This window comes from Suricata suricatta, chromosome 6, assembly GCF_006229205.1.
Source record: "Suricata suricatta isolate VVHF042 chromosome 6, meerkat_22Aug2017_6uvM2_HiC, whole genome shotgun sequence".
NCBI lineage: Eukaryota > Metazoa > Chordata > Mammalia > Carnivora > Herpestidae > Suricata > Suricata suricatta.
Window position 1 is genome coordinate 87,252,389 of NC_043705.1, and position 20,464 is coordinate 87,272,852.

Genomic DNA, 20,464 nt, shown 5'->3' on the forward strand with positions numbered 1-20,464 from the left:
AAAACATGTTCATCTTTTACAAAAATAAACTCTATCAGGACCACCTGCATGGTTCCGTCAGTTAAGCATCTGACTCTTGATTTCGGCTCAGGTCGTGATCTCACAGTTCGTGAGTTCGAGCCCTGCATCAGGCTCTGTGACAACATGGAGCCTGCTTGGGATTGTGTCTCCCTCTCTCTCTCTGCCCCTTCCCTACTGGCTCTCTATCATGCTCAAAATAACTATAAACTTAAAAAATATAAAAAAATAAACTCTATCTTATGGAACGAAGATAATTAGTGAGAAGAGAGACATTGTTTTACGTATTTTCAAATCTCTTTAATGTCCAGCTTAATGGAAGACTGCTGGATTCTCAGATCGGCTTCTGCTTTCAGTCTGGGGCAATAGCTTGTTCCGGTTAAAATGCAGAGAGAAAATCTGGCCTCTCACAGATCTACAGCTGGAAAAGGGAGAAGCATTCTAATAGCCTTTCTGGATAATGATAGATATTCTTTGGTAGGACACACACACACAGGACAGTCACACTTGGCAAGTTTAGGTTACGTGCAGCTACAATGCAAAGTCCGGAACTGCCTTGCTGAACTGTTCTACTCTGCACCATTAAAATCCACTGGTCTGTCTCCCTCTTTGAATGGATATCTTACCTGGGCAAGATTACACAACATCTTGATTGTTCATTCGGAAACAACTGCTTCGCAGACTCCTGCATATTGTCCAAACATGGACATATTTCATGGTATGGCATCACAAACTCAAATTCACCAGTTACCATTGCAATTCCCCTCCAGATATTTAATGAGAGGATGTCAAGTTCAGAATGGCAGATGAAGTTTTCCAAACTTCTGCTTTTCACTTAGCCTAAACTTTATCGTTGGTAACAAACACTGCCGATTGCTTTCCTTAAAATGACAGGCTCGCTTAATTCATTTTTGTGAGAACATCTGCAAAATGCCCAAATCTGAACAACTATGGTGTTTGTCGGTTGTTCTTTCAAGTAAAAAGCATGCGTCTTGAGAAAGCGATGACTAATTCGGCTCATGATTCAATCACACGTGTGCTTTTCCTCCACATTACCTTCAACCCTGGTGCTTTCTGGATGCAGCCAAAGTGCTTTATTCATACTTCCCACTTTTCATTACACAAAGTATGAAAAAGACAAGGGCTGATGGGGCGCGTGGGTGGCTCAGTCAGTTAAGTGTCCAACTCGTGACTTCGGCTCCGGTCATGATCTCATGGCTTTGAGGGATGGAGCCCCACATCAAGGCTCTGTGCTGACAGCAGAGGGCCTGCTTGGGATCCTCTCCCTCTCTCTCTCCCCCCCCTCTCCCCTGCTCACATTTTCTCTCTCAAAATAAATAAGCAAACCAAAAAAGGCAAGGGTTGAGATTTCATAGAGTTAATCATTTGACTACCTCTTTAAGGACATCCCTAGTGAAACTGGCATGTGTTTTAATGCAACTGTGTGATGGTCATGGATACAAAAATTCCTTGTGTATTTTGATGCCATATCCTTGATTCAAACCAATGCCAGCAGTTTTACCCACCACCGCTACCAAAGTAAACAGAATGCAACATGCAAATCATGTCCTAGAGTTATGACAATAGTTTTGACCTCAAGGACCCCCTGAAAGAGTTTTGTGGGCTCCCAGGAGCCTAAGACCACACTTGGAGAACTGCCAAGCTAGGGGAGATGCAGCCATTACTGCACCTCTAGAAACTTCTAAGCTGTCCAAGAGGATAGAGCATAAACAGACAAATCACCATATGATGTGATGAGGGCCAGGATGGAGGCGTGGCAAAGAGGGCAATTTGTCTTACACTGTGGAAACTGGCAAAGGTTTCAGAGTGCAGGAAACATTTGAAATGGGTCTTGAGGGTTAAGTAGGAGTTCACCCAGAAAGAGAAGGTGGATCTCTTCTGAAACTGTATTCCCAGTTTCAGAAGGATGGGTCCAGGGCAGGCAAGGAAACAGTTACAAAAAAGAAAATAAATAGGAGCGTTCACACTATTAATAAAAATAATACTGGTCACCATCTTGGAGCACCTCCTATATACCTCACACGTTACATTATCATAGTTAATTCTCTCCCCAAATTTATGAAATGCATGTAATTATCTCTTTGTTTAGAGAAGGTGGGTGGGTAACTTCCTCAAGGACACAGAGCAAATTCATAAGGGAAATCAAGATTAAAACCAGAACTACCGGCATGAACGTAGTTGGTCAAGTGCTCAGAAAACCGCCTGGCACCTAGTAAGCACACAGTGTGTGAGCTGCTTTTGTTCTTACCGTCCTCATCATCATTATCATTGTTAAATATCATTAAGGGAGAGGGAGTGAGCATATTCCTGCCTGGTCTCAGTTGCACAGCCCACTTTCTCACAGTAAGGCTCTGTTAGCACCATGTATTTTAAGCAGGTCTAGAAAAATGAATGTATGTCTGGCAAGAGGGCTTTTCCTGCCAGCAGATCTATTCCCAAAGGCTGATTCAGGGGGGTCTCTCTGTTCCGTGTCTCATGCCCGCCAAACCTGTGTGGACCTGAGCAGTGTGAAAATAATGAAAGCTGGCCCTATGGCCGAGTCCCAGGGAAGGTCCAGGGCCCTGGCAGCCCTGATTTAAAATGCCGTGGGCCTGGCCTCATTGGAGTCTCCTTCCCTTTGCAGCTCGGCCCGGCCAGCCTCGGCGGGCTCCCAGGATGAAGCAGCCGTTCAATCCTGCTGCACACCCGAAAACAGGAAGATATTCAGTGCATTCACCTTTGATCAGTCTCTACTGCTGTCATTCTAACAAGCAGGTGGGGAGAGCCCCCTGTCCCTGGACTCTTCCCTGCCTGAAGCAGGCTGGCAGGTTGGTGTCCCTGTGCTGGCGTTGTCTGTCAGGCTAGCAACCAGAGTGCCTCAGAATGCCCACTGCTCAGGGTCTCATTGCTCCGCTCTTGATACGTGATGAGCTCTGGGTGTCGTGTGAGTCCTGAGGATGGAATGTTGCGTGTGAGCTCCCAAGGGCAGCTCAAGAAAATCGGTCATGCTGGGGCTCCCAGGCCCTATTTCCAAGTGCTCCCGGCTCACAGGGACCTCTCCTAGAAATGGAGAACAAATCTGTGTAAAGACTTTGTAGAGACGATCCATCATTTCCAACGCGTTTCATCATCTTTCTAAGGCAGGTACAAAGGTTCTGCCCGATGCCACCGTAGGGCTCAGTTTCTGTGGCCTGGGCTCGGCCACGATGCTGATGCTCCGACACTTGCTACATGTCAACCTTGGGGTGCAACACTTCACATACAGTATCCAGTTTCATGCTGAGCACAGCTCCTGGGAAGGCTCTCAACAAGTCACTATCCTAGAATCAGGAACCAGAACCAAGGCTAGTGTGACCAGAGTCCCCAGTGCAAGTGCTTTCCCTCTTCCATCCCCCTGGCTGGTCCTCTGTGCCATCAGGCTTGGCTGAAATAAACTGGGCCAAAGCTGTAGCCAGTATTCTGGGGGTGTCTCCACCTGCGCCAGACCTTTTACCCATGCATTATCTTGTTTCATCCAGAATATAGCCTTGAGGTATAGGAGACGATGTAGAGGCCCAACCTGCCGATCAGCTTGCCCAAGCCCTTGGGTCTCAAGCAGAGCAGGATCCAGACTCAGACTCAGGTCTGATCTCCCAGTCCAAGCCCGACATGTGACGCACATTGCTTCTGCTGCACTAAGACATCTGGGTCTTCTAGGAGCGCGGAGGGAAACATCTGTGCAGTGAGCGTGAGTGACAGGGCTGGTACTTCCAGTGAGAGGGAAGCCGGGAGGAAAGGTCCAATGTCAAAAAGACTTGGGGGTTGGGGATTGCCATGAGGGACAGAAGGGCAAGGAAATAAGAAGGCAGGTCCCCGAGGTGCAGGAGTGGGGAATCTGGGGAAAGTGGGTTAATCCCATTATCAGAATCAGGATGTCCACCTCTCCAATTCCTTCCAGATCATTCCAAACACCAGGCTTGGTTTAAGCACCACACTATCAATGGAGATTCCTCCAGCCCACGCTGAACCCGACGTCTCCTAGCATCTGCAGTCAGAGTCTCTCTCTGGATGTGAATTGTCTATGGGCGGTCGCACACTGTGGTCTGTCTCGAGTGTGTCCAGATAGAAAGTTCCCATCACACAGGAGGCTCCCGCTGACATGGGAAGTGGCTAAGAGGGAGGACGCTGTCCTCTTTACTCCTCTTTTATTCTTCACAGAACCCAGGAGACTGGCAAAAACAGACATATGTTCCAATCACTGCATGCGGTGCTGAACTGTTCCCATTTTATAGAGCAAAACACAGGAACTCCTATAAATTAAGTCCGTAGTTCCAGGATTATCTGATTTTTCTCTAACAATAAATCTCCTGATCACTACACCGCTTCAAATCAAAGGCAAATAAGTGTGGACTAATTTAAGAAGGAAGAGGAGGAGAGGGAGAGAGGAAGAAAGGGGTAGGGCAGAGGAGGTGGGAGGAAGGAGAGAAAGATGAAGGGGAGGAGATGAGGAGGAGGAGGAGGACAAGGAGAAGTAGGGGATGGAAAAAATGGGAGGATGATGAGAGGAAGGAGGAGGGGGATGGGGAAGAGCTGAGGAGAGGAAGGAGGAGGGGGAGGGGAGGAGGAGGATGGGGAGGAGAAGGAGGACTGGGAAGACGAGAGGAGGGGAAGGAGGAGGAGGTGGGGTGGAGAGGGAAGGGAAGGAGGAGGAGGGTTTTGCTCTGGAATGAGACACAGAGCTTAAAACTGAAATGGGTACAAAATCAGATTGGCGACAGAAATAGCACTCTTTTCCGAAGCATGAGTTCTATTTTGCCTAATCTAAAAAGAGATTTTTCTGTGATACAAACCTCCCCTTCTGTGCCTGCTTCACCAAGATGTAGGTTTTAATTGACTGTATCGAGAATGAAAACCTAACCCACCGCAGAATGAACTATCTTCGGGATTCCGTCAGGTTAATCTCCAAAGAAATCTGGCAACAAGGCCAAATCTTGAAGTAAAACAGAACAGACACCCAGAATCCGCAGCCCAGCCATCCCTCACACGGCACAGCCTGGCATTGGCATGGTGCCCCATGCAGGCAGACCTCCTGTGCCCACCGCAGTGCCTGACATGGTCACCTGTTCACATCTCTGAGTTTCCAAATGCAGCCAATAGCCATCAGATGTAACCACTTTCATTAACCTCAGGATTCACCAGCTAATCTCACAACTGGTGAGATTTCAGACTTTCTCTACATGGATTTTCATATTTCTTTTTTATGTTGATGATTCCAGCATTCTGGGCATTTATATGGCACTTGAGCCTTACCTGAGGATTCATACCTGTACCATGAGGTGAGGTTTGACCAAAGGGGATTCTGTGACCTATGCTACATCTCTCGTTCTTGCCTCTTCTCTCACTTACCACGGTCCAGAATTCTGTGTCTGGGGCTTACTTATCTTGTGTCTGTTTGCCCCCCTAAAAATACTGATGTCCATAAAAACCAGAACCATATCTATTCTGTTCACCACAGAGTTCCTCACGTACAGAATGTGACCTGGCACTAATATGACAAATGGCACGTGGCAGGTGTTGCACAAACATTTACTGAATGAATGAATGAATGAATGAACAAATAAATGGGGTCAGATTAAATGCCTCTTAGCCTCTTAGCTCCCTGAGACAGTCTCGGGCTCATTATCACCAGAAGGCCCGTGGCTGCCTGCTTGGGGTCAGCAGTCACATCAACACGGTGTTGGGATCCCAGATCTGACCTCCAGGGTGGCTGAGGGTCCCCATTTGGCACAGATGAGATGGGGAGGCTTCATCACAAGGGTGAGCTCAGGCTGGAGGCCTGGAGGACAGGGACACCATGGAGCTTAGTACTTGACCACTGTCCTAGTTAGGACCCAGCTTGGGCAGAGCATCTCTGACTTCAGTGCCAGCATGTGCGCCACACAGTGGGGAGCAGCAGGAGAGCCTGGTGGCAGGAAGGAAAGTCTATATATGCCCCCTCCCCGCCGCCATGACCCCAAGGTCAGGCAGACATGCACTTTTGAGAAGGTGGGCCATATATAATAATGCACAGTGTGATGGGGCTACATCTCAATTTTGCAAGACCTGTCCTCTAATGTAGTCACAGCAGGTGCAGGACACAGAGGGGCTGGGACAAGCCTCAGGGAGACACTGGTGAGTGTATTCCACCCTTAGCACATGTTCTGGACTGCAGGCCCGGCCCCAGTCCTCCAGCTCAGCTTCCCGTGGGATGACTTCTTCCAGGAACCCACCTGCTATCCCTGTCCTGCTGCTCCATCACCACGGACACGCTAACCTGCTAGTCAGGCTCATTCTCACCTCCAGGCCTTTATGCAGTTGCTTCCTGCCCCAGGACCCTCTTTCCTCAGGTCTGAGCATGGCAAGGTCCCAGTTCAAACACCACCTCTCAAAAGAAGCCTTCCCTGCCACCTACTCATATGGACCCCAAATGATTTTGATCTTGATTTTGCTTGTTTATTTCTTCCTTGCTTATAAGGCCAAAAACGGAGACCAGGCCACCTTTCACGTCCTCCCTTACCCCAAATCGCAGCACAGGGCAGCACACAGAAGGCACCTGACAAACATTTGTGCAGGTAAATGAATAAGTGACTGAATGACTGAATGCATGTGCTCAGTTCAATAGTGAGCACCAACATGGCGTCCCAGGGGCCTTTCAATGCCAAGTCTGTCTGACACTAATCCCAAGTCCCCTGGGATGGCGAGGCCAAAGCTCTCAGGAAGAGTCTCCCTTTAAGGATAGGCTCTACGTCCAGGTGCTGGCAAGTTTTTATTTTTATTCAGCACTGATTACATAGCAAGCACTTGACCTGCAGCCTTTGTCTAATTCACAGCTTCCCTCTGAGTGCCAACCAACCATGATGACTCCCGTCTCACAGATATGAAGCCATACTTGGGGAGGTTAAGCAACTTGTTCAAGGTCTCTTGGCTATGAAGCCAAGAACTTTGTTTGGCCTGCCCCCCGTTGTCCTGGGGCTCAAAGTGTCTTTCCTGCCTCCCTGCATCTCCCAAGTCAGTCAGGAAGCCCATGCCCACACCGGGTAGTGTAGGAAAGAGCCATTCTCTGAAATGGCTGTTCCTATTCCTTCACCCAGCAAGTATTTACTAGGCCCTTGCTCTGTGTAGGTGCCAAGGTCAAGGGCAGGAACACAGAGACTGGGCCCCACCCACCTGCAGCTCAGGGACACCCACGCCCCAGTGAGTCATATCACCATGGTCTTCTAGAAAGATTATTCTTAATTAAAGGTAATTAAAATTCCTCAGGTTTTGAGGATTTCTTAAAAATTCCTTGGAGGCGGGGGTTGGCAGTGATGGTATGCGGAGTGAGTGCTAGTATCTCAATTCAGGGGACACACCAGAGGCTAGGGTTGGCAGGACAGGAAGGCAGGCAGCCTTGGCCACCAGGCAAGTTGGCTAAGTGGGCTGGCCTCCCAGGGCTTGCCCCAGTTTGGAGCCATTTCCTCCCCAAATTCCGATTTCCCAGCTCTCCAGCCATAAGTTCTGGACCCTGGCAGAGGACCACACGGTATGGGTGTGGGGAAATGTGCACTGCTCAGCATTTTGTAGCAGGTCTTAAAGTAGAGGCACCAAGACCTCTGCTGAGACACTGGAATTTTTCAATTTGAAGCCCAAAGTTCGCTTTCTCTCTCTCTCTCTCTCTCTCTCTCTCTCTCTCGTCGTATCGTTCGTTCATTCCTGGCAAACGGCGTGTTCTTGCCTCTTTCCCTGGTGAAGCCCATTGTCATTCCGGTAGCATTTCATCCCACTGCAGGCATAGCAGAGGCTCCGTCTTCCAGATTTCTCTGTCAAAACGCTGGCAAGGACAAAGCCGTTGGGAGCAAGATGCAGTAACTAGCTTTTTAATTTCATGGCCTGAGGTTGTCAGGACAGTGCAGAGAACATTGCCAACGATTCGGAGAGTGGCCCATGAATCTGGGGCACAGCAGGCAAGAACAAGGGACACTTCAGCTGGCGGGGGTGGGGCTGGGTGCTGGCAGCCACTTGGAGGAGAAAGTTCTCTTCTTCCAAATTTGTTTCATTTGGATCCCATGTTAATTTGAAAAGATCAATTCAGCAATTTTTCGCCCTTCCGCAAGAAAGTGTTTCAGAAGGCTGAGAAAGCAAAAAAAAAGAAGTGTACTCTCAGGCTCCTTCTCTGGGGGGACAAGGATCAGGCAGTCACAGGCTGCTATGAAATGGGGCTTGTAAATTTGAGGGAGAGACGCTGTATTTCCATGCCATCTTTGCAAACATGGATGACGGCACAAATGCACCTCCAGATTCAGACGGTGACACTGTCACAGTGAAAAGATCTGCATCCCAGTCCCCAGCTAAGCGAGAGAACTGCCATGTGACTGTGGGCCAAGGGTCCTCCCTCTGCGAGCTCAGCAAATTGAAAGGATTGAATAAAATAATCCCTAATATCCTTTCCCACCTTTATGTTTCTCTGCTTTTTCCAAGCCCATCATTACCTTAAACCTGGGGTCCCTGGTCTGTTGGCCAGAACCTCTTCTGGGTCTGAACAGGAAGGACTGAGCTGTGCCCACCCAGGAGGGGAGTGACAGAACCATATCGTGAAGGACAGTCGCCGCTTTGTAGTCGCACCGTTCAAGATTCCCAGGTGCGCACACTCTTGGTGGGAAATGTTAACTGGTGCAGTCCCTCTGGAAAACAGTGTAGAGGTTCCTCAAAAAATTAACAATAGAACTCCCCTATGACCCAGCAATAGCACTGCTGGGGATCTACCCAAGGATTACAGAAGTGCTGATGCAGAGGGGTACATGTACCCCAATGTTCATAGCGGCACTTTCAACAATAGCCAAATCATGGAAAGAGCCTAAATATCCATCACCTGAGGAATGCATCAAGAAGATGTGGTTTATCTATACAATGGAGCACTACATGGCAATGAGAAAGAAAGAATGAAATCTGGCCATTTGTGTCAACATGGATGGACCGCGAGGATGTTACGCTAAGTGAAATAAGTCAGGCAGAGAAGGACAGATACCGTATGTTTTCACTCATAAGTGTAACAGAAGAAGTTTAGCAGAGGATCATGGGGGAGGGAAAGGGGAAAAAAACAGTTGGGGACAGGGAGGGAGGTAAACCATGAGAGACTCTTGAATACTGAGAACAAACTGAGGGCTAATGGGGGAGGGGGAGAGGGAAGGGAGTGATGGGCATGGAGGAGGGCACTTGTCGGGAAGAGCACTGAGTGTTACATGGAAACCAACTTGACAATAAAGTATATAAAAAAAAAGATTCCCAGGTGCCCATACCCAGGAAAGTTAACGCTTACAGAGATAAAGCGGTAAACGTGCACTGAAGTGCATCATTCTCTCAAATGCATTCTCTTTCAAATTCCTCACAACCACCCCATACGTGAGGTCCTATTATTTGCCCCATTTTATGGATAAGGACTGTGTGATTCATATGCCTAAAGAAGGCCCAAGTGTGATAAGAACGCCCTTCCCTAGTACCCTCTGGCCTGCTCTGGGCTAAGATACACAAGGTTCGGTTCTGGGAAGCGGCTCGTGAGGGGAAGAGCAGCCAGCTGCATCTTGCCAGGCCCTTCCCTCCTGCCTCCCTGCAGCCTCAAAGTGCCCCATAATTGGCTGTTTCTGTCCAAAGCTCCTAGTCTCAAGCAACATGAACGGATGCTGGGGGATGGAAGCTGAAAGGGAATTTATAGAAGATACTGGGCAGCTCACAGAACAGATGGGAAGGCTGGAAAATGAGGCTTAGGAAGCAGGCAAGAAAAAAGCAAGGTTGCACAGTCAGAATCATAACCCAGACTCCTACAGATTCAGCCCAGCATTGTCACCACTGCAGCTGCTACAGATGCACAGCCCCTGTGACCACAGCTTCGCACGATCTCTGCAGACTTTGGCCACATGCCTGCACTTGAGCTGCAAGGGAGCCTGGGAAGTGGGCGGGAGTCTGGCATTTTCACCTTCCAGAGGAAGGCTCTGCCTCTTAACATGTCTCCGAGCAAAGCCCCAAATGGGAAGGGCACCAGGATGCTGGGCAACCACACAGATGGAAAATGTGCACCAGTGGTCAGGTAGGCTAGGTAATGCCGTGTTAACAAAAATTCCCAAAGCTGAGTGGCTTCCAATGCTAAAGACCTACTTCTTGTTCACTCTACTATCCATCAAGGGCCAGCTGGGGGCTCTGCTCCAGCTCATCCTTGACCCAGATCTCAGGCTGACAGAGCACCTACCATTTCAGATACTGCCCACTGTCACCCCGACAGAGGGAAAAGGAGATTCAAATGACACAAGTCACTTCTACTCAGGGCTCACTGGCTGGATGACTCACACGGCCCCGCCTAGGGGCCTGGAGGTGCAATCCTGCCTTGGGTGTAGGAGACAGAATGCTACGAATATCTGAATGGCATTAAGGATGCCTGCAATCCATTATGTGAACCCTGCCAACCACAGCCCACCTAGGGAGAGAATAGAGGGAAAACGTATTGAAATGGAAACAGGAGACCTGACTTTCATTCCAGGTTGAACTACCAAGGACTGTGTGTTCCTCTAGCACCTCCAGAGGCTCGAGGAGTCCCCCACTATCGGGTGTGGTCACAGGAAGCAGTCCACTCAAACATCAAGTGCCAGTAGCAAATGTCAGGCACAGTCTGCCATGAAGCACTAGAAAGGCTGGGAGTGATCCAGGCCAGAAGTGCAGATCGGCCTCCTGGAGCTCTGGTGGGCCTCCTCCTCACGCATGGGCTCCGCAGCCACTGCACTGTCTCCCCAGAAAGATGGGCGCATCTCCATAGCTCTATGTTCTCTCTGAAAACAAACCCTCTGTTTGCAACTGGCTGACAACAGCAGGAGCTGGGATGTCTACAGGCTGCGGGGCCCATAATCCACTTCAGCCACAGAGGGACAGCAGGCAAGTAGAGTCCCAGGGAAGTGCAGAGAATCAGGCACCGAGAGTGAGGGTCTGCATCTCTGAAGGGCCTCACCCACCCGGGTCCCACTGGCCCCGCAGCCCTTCCTTCAGTTGTGATGTAGACACTTCGAAAAGGAGTGAGAACAATTATTGGTACCATCTTGGCCAATGACCAACAAACTAAATACCAAAGCTCCTGTCAACACCCAGTCCAGGGAAGAGTGCAGTTGTAGCATCTGATAAGTGGCCTTCATAGATACAATTCAGATGCTAGTTTCCTCCCCAATGCACATGTGCCACTTCTTCCTTAATAATACGAACCACAATTTTTAACTGGAGGCTGTACCAGAGACAGCTCTCCAAGACTATGGCCAGCCATCTTGGATCATGAGGCAGCACTTTCAAGATGGTGGAGCTTAGGAGTCCGAGGATCATGGAGCCACCCTATTGGCCCAGGACTGCCTTCCTCCAGACTTTTACATGAGACAGACAAACTCCTGTCATGCGTCAGCCACTGTTATTTTGTGGGCTACAGTTATTAGCAGCAAAATGCAACTGTGAACAGCTACAGCAGAAGCAGAAAAGTCATGTTAACCACTCCTGTTCTCAAAGGAGTGTGGAGCTGGTTAAAAGAAGGACCTTCCTGTTTGGATGACCTCCTTCTTGGGCTGGAGATGCAAAAGCGGGCTTGGGGCTCAGTTTGGAACAAGGAGCTGAAGAGAGCTGACTTACGTTACATCCTATCATGAGAGGTTGGCCTTCTAGCGGCGAGCCGTGACGGTGGGAGCCAAGAGGAGGTGGGCATGGGGAGAGGGGCTGGGAGATAGGACGCTGGCCGGAGGCTAGTGTACTCATGAGAAAAAGCTGACACGAATCCCTCAGGATATGGAAAGTCCTCTATGGGCAAGAAGGTTGAAGGTACAATTTGCAGTTTGTTTTTAATGTTGCTGAAATGTCAGTGCCTCCTCTGATACCCTCAGAATTTCAGTCAGCACTAAAGAATCAAGATGCGGAGTTTCATACAAAAACCCATAAGCTACAAGGAATAGGGTAGAGGTGGGAGAGGTGACCATGGAGAATTTGCAGAAATCATGGAGGGGGTCAGGCTTGGCCCTCAGCAGGCTCCAGATGGATCTCAAGGGGCAGCTGACACCTGCCACACAAGATGACTCTTGTAGTCTCCTCCCTGGTCTCCCTGTCTCCAGCCTCACCCAGCCCAATCACACTCTGTGCTGTCCTAGAGAAATCTTTGCAAACTGCACATCTGATGCTGGTCCTGCCCTACTTAAAGCTCATAGCTTCCACCCCAAGGTCAAGTTCAACCTCCAAAATGGTAGCATCTGAGGCTCCAGTCCACTTTATCAACGTCATCTCTCTCTCTTTTTTTAAGTTTATTTATTTACTTTTGAGAGAGAGGAAAGGGAGAAAGAGAGAGAGAAGAAGAGAGAGAATCTCAACCAGGGTCCACACCATCAGTGCAGAGCCCAATTTGAGGCTTGAACTCATGAAGTGTGAGAGCCGAAATCAAGAGTCAGACACTTAACCAACTGAGCCACCCAGGTGCTCCAAACTCATCTCTTGCTGGTCCCCACCACAACCCACCCCAAACACATGCTCTGCAACCCCACAGAGCCTGTGCACATGAAACTCTTTTCAGAATATACCTATGTTCGTCAAGCTTCTGGGCCTTTCCCCAAGCGGACCCTCTGTCTGAGACTCTGGGCCTCTCCTTCTCTACCTACTTATCCAGGGAATGTTCTTAATCACAGCATAAGTGAATTCTGGCTGATTTATGCAGTAGAACATGTAGTAAAGGACACAGTGTGGCTCCCAGAATCTCTGGGAGGGTCAGGGATCCAGGCTTGAGGATGACAAGGACAGAAGCCAAACCCAAAGTCCTACTCCTAGATGTTTCATGGTGACACGACTGCCCCAATGCTGGGACAGACAAGGCAGCAGGTGCCTCTGATGCTGCCCATGCAGGCACCGGACCCTCTGAAGGGGGGCGCCACGACCCCCTTGCTTTGTCATATCCCCCCCTGAGGCATCAGAGGGCCAGGGTGGCCTCTGACGGCTGGAGGCCAGGCTACATGTTTAGGAAGCTGAGAAATCAAGTCTCTGGGCTCTCCGCTTCCTGCCAAGACTCATAAGCTGAGGCCTGCCCAAATGCAGGAAGGGTGTTCAAAGGAACTTCTAAAAAGAAGGGCAAATGCCCACTGCACTCACTGGGACCCTGCTCCAATAGTGCCTCCTAGGTGATCTCCCCAAGGCTGCCTCGAGCAGTTCCCTGAACTCTCTATGTTCCTTCTGTACCCGCCTCCCTCCTCGGGCAGTCTATTAACAACCTCCTCCAGGTTTTGAACTCTTCCAGGATGAGGACCAAGGCAGAGATCATGTCTGAATCTCCCCCCTCTCCCTCTAGCCCTCTGTAGCTGGAACAGAATGCCGATATCATTGTTTCCAAGTGAACAAGTAAGTGGTTTAGCTCCACTACCAAGGACACGTGCTACAGGAAGGACAATGAGTAATAACCACAATGCACTGAGTACTTACTGTGCACTCATTTCTGTGCTAGGTACTTTATGTAAAAGATTTCACTAATTCGCAAAACCAAGTAGGGCCGATTTTGATCCTCTCTGTTTTGCAGGTGGGGAATGTGAGGCCGATCAAAGAAGTTAAGGAACTTGCCAAAGACACTCAGCCAGCACTGCTGACCTGGGCCCCAAACCAGAAGGCTACCTCATAGGGTTGGCCAGAGAAGGCAATGGAAAGAAATCAGGAAACTGGTCCAGCACTACGTAAGTCCATGGGCAGCCTCTAGAGCCTTCCTGCCTAGGTTATCTCAGGGGAGGGTAAGGACACAGGGTGTGGGGGCTCCCAATGGCTCCCTACATACATCTGTCCTTGAGCCCCACAGGATAGGAGTGTCCCACCCATAGTCTTGAGTCCCTAGCCAAGCAGCCACCAGGGCAGGGCTCGGGGTGGGAGCAGCAGACAGCGGGAAGAGGCAGGGGGAAGAGTGAATGCAGCAGGCTGTAGGAGACCTGGGCAGGGCCGCTCCACCACCCAAGGGCCACATTCAACAGCCCCTTCGGCCCTGAAAGAGCTCCCGAGTTCAGGAACAATAAAATCTACATGCATAGACCTCCTTACCTGTGCATGGGCCCTTTCCTGCTCAACAAACTGTGACCGGTCTTCTCTCTCGAACAATCACAGGGAGCATGGGTCTAGAACTTAGCACCTGCCAGGCATGGTCTCATAATTCTCACAACATCCCTATGAGGTAGGAGCTGTAATTACCATCATTTCACACATGAGAAAACGGAGGCTCCACGAAAGCACCGACCCATGATTCACGGCTACGATGTGGTGGCCAGAATTACATCCCAGGCCTGTCTTCAGAGGTCACCGTCCTCTTAAAATGTTACAGGAGGTAGAACCCGGGCTTTAGACATCATGGGGACCCATTGTGAACTTTGCTTGTGACTTCCCCTCCTTGCACCTCAGTGTCCTCACCTATAAAATGAGAAGAATGTCTGTCTGCCTTGCAGGGCCCCTGTCCCAACTACAGATAAGGGGGTAAGGCACTTCCACCAGGGCCAGGTATACAGCAAGTGCTCAATAACTATTACTTCCCTCCCTCTGGCTGGGGCAGCCCACTATTCTACCTCTAATCCTGCCCTAAATCTTTGTGGAGTTTCAGCTGTGATTCCATGAAGATCCAGCACACCCTAAAGCCAGCTGTCTCTCAGAAATGGAAGGGCCTTCCCTCAGCTGAGAGATCTCTGCTTCCCCGACAGGGCATGGCTACAGAAAGTGGCCCTTGAGTCACACCCAGACACCCAGCACCAGGCCTCTCTCTGCCTCTCCTACACCCAACATGGTGTGGGGGCGGTGGGGTGTCGGAGGGCCATTCCCCTGGGCCTCATGGTCCAGTCCTTGAATTTAGATGTTCTTTCCAAATACGGCTAAAAATATAGTCACAGAGAAACACCGAAGGAACAAAGAAGACAACTGTCACACAGCTTTCAACTCTGTCCAAAGGTTATACCATTGGGCGTGCAGCACACTTGTGAATGTACATGCATGACATGTGTGTTAAGCCTGATTTACCTTAGAAGCAGCGCCATCACATCACACTGTGCCGTGTGCATCTGAAAGATGTGACACTGTCACTGCTGCCGCCCGTCCCAGAAGGTTCCTCTGGCTACCCTGTTTCACTCCCTTCTTTTGACAGAGAAGTGGTCAGGGAGGAGACATCACCCACATATTCAAGGGAACCTTTACCAAAGGTAATTGCCGTTAGGTCAAAGTGGCCACCTGGGAACAAGGGTGGGGGTTGGGAGTAGGACTTGGGGAGGGGATGACGGCGAGGAAGCTGAAAACGCATATGCCAAAGACCACCACCCTTTCTGGATGGTTGATGGGTCCAGAAATTTCTACCTAGAACAGCCACAGTTCCAAACATGGCCTGTTGTCAGAACCTCTCAGGAAACTTGTTTAAAAATGCAGATGGCCATGACCCACCTCCAGGGACTGCTCCTGTAGGCTTGGGGGAGGGGGTGGCTGAGTATCTATATTTTTTTAACGTAAGGTCCTCAGGGAGGTTGGATGGCCACCATATATGAAGGACTGACTGAAGCTGTCTCAAAGGAGGCACATAGTAATCGAGGCTGATTTATAGCCATTTCTAGACATGGGCCCTGCGAGAAGGAAGGGATGGGTCCTGCGAGAAGGAAGTCGATTCACAGATACATTCAATCATTCATTCATTTGTTTTTAGCATTCAGTCATTTCCCAGCTGATGGATATAGTGCGGAAATGTGGTCAGAGTTCTATCAGTCAGACTGGACTAGGGTATGCCGCACTAATAACCCCAGAAGCTCAGGGGCTTCAAACAACCAAGGTTTATTTCTCACTCCTGCTACACGTCCAGTAGGGACCAGTGAGGGCTCTGCTCCGCATCGCCTCACTTTGGGAGCCAGGAGATAGACTGGCCACTATCTTAAATTGTGCTGCTTATCATAGCAGATGGGAAGAGAGTTCTTGGAGGCTCTCATGTTGGTTTTTAAATGTTCTGTCACTTCTGCTCACAAATCACTGACTAGAACTAGTTACACGGCCCCAGCTAACCCTCAGGGTGTTTCATGACCACTATGCCTTTCTGCTATAGCAGGAAGGGGTGGTGTTTCTATCTGTAAGGCAAAACTTTCCCAGGAACCTCAGCTGATACCTCTTTGGGCAGAAGCAGGACCTATGGTCACCTCTAGCAACAGTGGAATCTAGGGAGGTATATACTTTAACAGGGCGCACTGCAGCCTCTAATGTAATTGGGTTCTGTTGGTAAAGAAGGAGAATGGACACTGCATAAGCAACTACAAATAAATAGGCAGAAAGGGAGCGTCACTGGAGAATGAGAGACAGTGTTCCAAGTGTGACAACAATGAGAGATGGTGGAACCAGACTCCAGCAGCAACAGCATGAAGGACTTGACTATGAACTTGGATTTACTGAGCTCACCAGTTTAGGGGTTGGCCGAGTGGTTCCCTATTTCATCACAGGATTAAAACTACCCAATTAATACATATGTTAATCTGGTTTTCTGCCCCAATAATAGGCTACAACAGAGTGCATTAGAATGTTGTAACAAGACCATATCATGCAGCTATGAAGGGCCTACTATGTACAAGGTTCTGAATATATACGATCACCCTAATTTTCAGGACACCAAAAGGTAGGTCTTAATATCATCCCCATTTTACAGATGAGCAAACCAACACTCATATTGGTTAATGGCTGACTCTACATCACAGAATCATTAAGCAGAGGCGCTGTGTCCAAACCCAACCCAGATTCCAAACTTGTCTCTTTTCTCAATATTATCTCAGGTTGCCTCTTTCACTAGACACCTTTTAGTAATAATAATGTGAAATGACAACATGTTGAAAACACCAAAGCCCAACATATTATCTAAGATGCATGTCTGGTAATAAAGGCAGTAAAAGTATTGATTGGTGCCAAGGACTCCTGGGTATTAAAGCTCTGTTGTGTATATTTGGATCCATCTTGTCATTAGATATGCTGGAAAATACCAGACAGAAACAAACAAAAAGCAGCTGAGCTCACATGGTATAGACATAGCCAACATACCACAGGCAGGCAATCTTGAGAAACTCTTGATGCTGTTAATTAGGAAACGAACAGCTGTCCAGCCTAAGAACTGGCAGGGCTCTCTGGATGACGACACAGAAGCAAGGAGAAAAAGGGCCACGCCATGAACACAAATAAGAATCAACAATGTGTCTACCCCAAGGGGCTCTGGTGTCTAAAGGCAGTCCCGGATTCAGTTGTAATGCTCTGGAATGCTCTTGCTTATGGACAGGATCTTGGAGTACAGGGTTGGAAGGTTACCAAGGCAACCCACAGATTGACTTCTAACCCTGGGTTAATGCTTTCTAGTCTGCCCCAGCTTTCTAGTCTGTTTAGTCATATATTATGGACCACTTAGGTATAGATTATGGATAGCTCATTGGACTGTACTTGACTCCTCTCAATATTCACTATATTTTGACATTTGATTGAGGACAGTATCAAAAATCTTAAACAGCCTTATTCTGTACTTAGAAGAGCAAATTTCCCCTTCATTATTTTTTTTCATCCATCCATCATACATCTTCAAGGGCCTATATGTACCAGGCCCTGTTCTAGGTAAAACAGACAATCCCTTCATGGAATTTAGAGGTCAGTAGGGGAGCAGAGGTAAATCAAATATCCTCCCAACCCAAAGGTAAATCTGCAACTGAAATATGTTATTAAACACTTGCTAATGGTCAGGAATTATATGAAAAGGATTGCCAAAACGGTGCTTAATCTTCTCCAAGGTCCTGAGGAGTGGAGGCTTGGAGACATGATTCAGCTTTCCCAAAGTCACACTGCCCCAAAATGACAGCTGGAATTTCATTCCTGCACCATCTGATGCAAAGAGCCCCTGCATGAGCTTGGCTGCTTTTTCATATCTCCCTTGGCAACCTATAGATCTCAGTTCTTTCCAGCTCCTGCACTTTCTCTTTCAAGACCTGGATTTGGACTTAACGGAGTTTCCACTGTTTAATGCAATCTTTGATGTAAAATATTCCAGAACCTAGTATGTGCAATTCACTAGGATCAGGAAACTTGTTTCAGATCAGTTTTAAAGCTGAGATTCAACAATGATTTTTTTCTTAAAGAATACCTGAAAATGAGACTACCTGGGCCAAAATTAAAGCAATAATCTATAGATTTCTAAAGGTGAGGTCTTATTAACAGAGCAATGGCGCCCTCTAGCGACCATCGTGTATTAGACATTCCTTGACTTGGGGATGAGCACATTCTAGATGTAAGCGGTGGCTTCCTATTGCAAGTCTGGAGGAATAATAAACCTCCTCCACTCCTGATCACCTTGGCTCCTCAAACCCCCCACCTTACCCCATTTATATTAATTCCAGAGGCAGGTCACAGACATACGGTGCAGCATCTTTTCACGGTTCAAAGTTCCACCAACCAGGACACAAGGTCCCCATAACCCACAGTGAGATTGCCAAAGGGTGAATCACCTACTGCCAATCTCCAGGATCACGTTTCCATTAGATCAACAGATTAATCTATCATTTCCTGCTATAATGCTTCTTTCTTTCCTGAAGGTTGTGGCTTAAATGATACCCACCGTCTATACACACACACACACACACACACACACACACTATACACACTCTGATCCTATCCTAAAACTACAGGAAACAGGAACGTACATTCACTTTGAACTAGGTATTGTGTTACAGGCTGGGGACACAGTGATGAACAAGATGTGATCCCAGCTCTAAAGCTTACACTCTAGTAGGGGGAACAAATGGCTAATTAGTCTATAAACTCTTCACTTTTAATTATAAAAAGAGAAAAATTACAAAAATGAGGATCTGAAAGTCTGTATCAGTAAGACCCAAACCAGATCAGATCCGAGAGTCAGAAATGTGCCCCGGGAAAAGAGTTAGGTGAGCTGTGCCAAAAATAGATAAAAGGCTGGTCAATGGGATCAGAGAGCTTGGAGGAGGATGAACATGGGGCCGGGTTAGCCTGAATCGGGCTTCTCCTAGGGCTAAGGGTAGTAAGTGTGAGACCAGTTAGTAAGAACAGGCATTAGATAGTCTCAAGGATGGTGAGCTATGAAGAGAATGTCATTAACATTAAAGTTTGTAATTAATTGAGGAAGACTGAGCTGATGTTAAAGGATGAATATACACTAACACCTGAATACTTATTTTGAGGAATTAATTTAAACTCTCTTGAGTGGGAAACATTAGTGTGGAGAGCATCCCAGATCTGTCTATCCTGCGTCTTCCCAGTAACCACAGATATTACAGAATTTATTATTTATACCCTCCTCCCCTCCCACTACTTATGTAAGATGAGAACCTAACAACAGCACACACAAACTGCCCCAGTCCTGGGCAGGAGTTGAGCTTGTAACAGGCAAAAGGCTGAAAGGAGAAAATGGTGGTAGCCACGGGGTTCCTAACTGCGGCTAAAGCAAGTCAGGATAAAAAGCCTTACCTAGTGTGTGATGCCAGCTAGATCTCATAAGGTAACATACCTTAGGTTAAACACTGCAAGATTTGGATTCAAAAAACCTGAGTTCAAAGCCGCCTCTTCAGTCTATAGCTATGTGATCAGGGCAACAAACTCTGTGTCTCCATTTCTGTATCTGTAAAACAGCAATAACAGTATCTGCATTTTATTTTCTCGTCAAGTCGTGTGTGTAAAGTGCTTCAGAATCATTCCTGGCACATTCCATTTACTCCACGTTAGATTATTATTATTACTACCATTATTATGAAAGTGTCTAATATCTGGGAGGAAATCCGCATACATAAGAAATAATTCAGGGAAACTTTCATCTTCCTCGTCACAACCAGCTATTTTCCAATTTTCTAAAATAAGTATGCACTGCTATTAAAATCTGAAAGGAGAAAAAATATCCACACATAATACAAATTTGACTAGTGTACTGTTTCCCAAATTTCCCGGGCTCCTATTGTTCAAGGAGGGCGTGGGTGTGCGTGTAAAGCACAGATTCCTAGGCCTTACTCAGTAATATTTAATCCGAACATCTCAGGGACAAACCTGTTAATTTACACTTTTAATCAGCCCCACAGATGATTCTTATAATCAGGCATTTGCTGAGAACTGCAAATTGAAGGCGAGCGCTGCAGTGACTGCACGAGGAAGGCCAGCGCAGCTTGCAGCAATCACGAAGGCCTGAGCCTACAATTCCCGTACTGCCCCGCAAACTGTCGCCAAGCCTGCCGGAGCCTGCCGGGAGTTGTAGTTTCGGTCGGCCAGACCTCGGCCTATAAGAAAGGCGGAGCTGAGTGTCGAAAACTTCCAGTCCCACAATGCAAAGGCAAGAGGCGACGTCATCTGCAGAGCGCCCAGGATGGAGCGGGTCGTTTCTACCTCTTCAACCACCACCACCGCTGCCTCCGAACCGGCCGCCGCC

The 20,464-nt window shown here is 48.2% G+C and overlaps 2 long non-coding RNA genes across 2 annotated transcripts in view; both read right to left on the minus strand.

Annotated features, from left to right (window-relative positions):
• The window catches only part of LOC115294238, a 29,511-nt gene extending 9,166 nt beyond the window's left edge, over positions 1 to 20,345 (minus strand). Inside the window, exons 1-2 of the long non-coding RNA XR_003909777.1 lie at positions 20,089 to 20,345; positions 19,559 to 19,669 (exon numbers count right to left, since the gene is read on the minus strand). This is a non-coding gene — a long non-coding RNA (uncharacterized LOC115294238). The remainder of the gene's footprint in view (positions 1 to 19,558; positions 19,670 to 20,088) is intronic.
• LOC115294239 lies at positions 7,877 to 8,570 on the minus strand. The gene is made up of 2 exons (XR_003909778.1): positions 8,505 to 8,570; positions 7,877 to 8,145 (listed from the first exon to the last, which is right to left on the minus strand). It is a non-coding gene; the product is annotated as an uncharacterized LOC115294239 (long non-coding RNA).
• Positions 20,346 to 20,464: the final 119 nt, after the last annotated feature.